Source organism: Excalfactoria chinensis, chromosome 4 (genome assembly GCF_039878825.1).
Source record: "Excalfactoria chinensis isolate bCotChi1 chromosome 4, bCotChi1.hap2, whole genome shotgun sequence".
NCBI lineage: Eukaryota > Metazoa > Chordata > Aves > Galliformes > Phasianidae > Excalfactoria > Excalfactoria chinensis.
Window position 1 is genome coordinate 50117009 of NC_092828.1, and position 1575 is coordinate 50118583.

The following is a 1575-nucleotide window of genomic DNA, read 5'->3' on the forward strand; positions in this document are numbered from 1 at the left end:
AAAATACTCTTCTATAGGAGAGAAATGAAAAGCCCTCAAATATATTATAGTTATAGAAACTTTTGATTTATATACAGTCAACTGCTACTAGTTCAGTAGTAATTTCAACTGAACATTACTGATTTGACTATGAAGAGACCAATATTGTGAGAATAGATAGTAGAATGACAATGTAGTGAAGTTTGTAATGAGGCTCTCCGCTTGACTTTTCTAGGAAAACAGGAAGGAATGAAGTTATCACTCTGGTGCCTGAACAACAGTAGAACTGCAAAAGAGAACGTGCAACCAGAAACAACTTGAGGGGGTAAATGGCAATGTGATCAATTCATTCTCTTGACAGACTGTTTGTTACAATTAATTCTCACCACTAACGAAGAGGAGCTGGCTCCACAACACGAGTATTCTTAATCCTCTCCCACTGACTGTTGAGTCACTTGTTCTAGTTAGTTGACAAAAAATAAGAATAAAAATCAATATATCAACTCCAACCCAGCCTTGGTCAGCAGACATCCCAAATCACAACACACCACATGTCTCATTATTGCAGCTCTTAGTTTTATGCAGGGCACTCATACATTAGCAAGAGCGCTGCCTGAGTAAGAAGCACAAATTAAGGCTGTTTCCCGAGCCTCCAGTTATGCCTCAATTCAGAAGCAACACAACCACAGCTGACAGCAGGAATAAACCCAAGCAGTTGGCCTAAGCTCAGATCCCACAGAAGGCAAAAATAAATAATTAAGGAGAGCTGGGAGTGCCTCTGAGAAACTTCAAAAGGACACAAACGCCAGTGCAGACAAGGAACAGAATATGTAGCAGCAGGAAGGTAATGGCCTAAAAAGAGCAGATTAAAATGCCCTTAAATAAATTAAAGGTCTTCAAATTGACTGGGCATGAAGAATTTCAGTCCCGGATTCTTAAATAGCCACTTATGCGATCTCTAAATCACTGGACAGTTACTTCTCAGAGTGCTAGTGGTGGAGATGAGGTGTCCAAGGGCTGGAGGGGAGTAAACAAGACCTCGCTTGGCAAGTTGGGGAAAGCAGAGCTGAAAACTTAGCAGTCAGTCAGTTTGTTTTCAGTCCTCAGAAAAACACCAGAACAAGTAATCAAACTATTTGTAAGTGCCTAGAAGATAACACTGAAATGAATAGCTGCTAGTATGGATTTGCAGAGAATAAATCCTGTCAAATCAATTTAATTTCCTTCTGCCATAGGGCAGCGGGTCTCCTGGACAGAAGCAAAGCATGAGGTGTCACATTTCCTGATTTAGTCAAGCTTTTGGGGCTGTCTCTCTCATATGCACACCAATAAAACAGACAGAATGAAACAATTGCAGACAGATACAAAGTGGCTGAACATGCAGAGAAAGTTACCATTTGCCCACAGTCAAAGCAAGCCACCTGGGGGAAAATACAGAATTGCTGTGGATATGATTCTGTTCGGTATTTTCATGAATCATCTAGACCTGAAACAGCGTACTTACTGTGCTTACAGACTACACAAATGGGGTGCTCAGGGCAGCTGCAAGTAAGGAGGGTCCCAGTTTGCAAAGATGTTGACAAATCACAGCAGTGC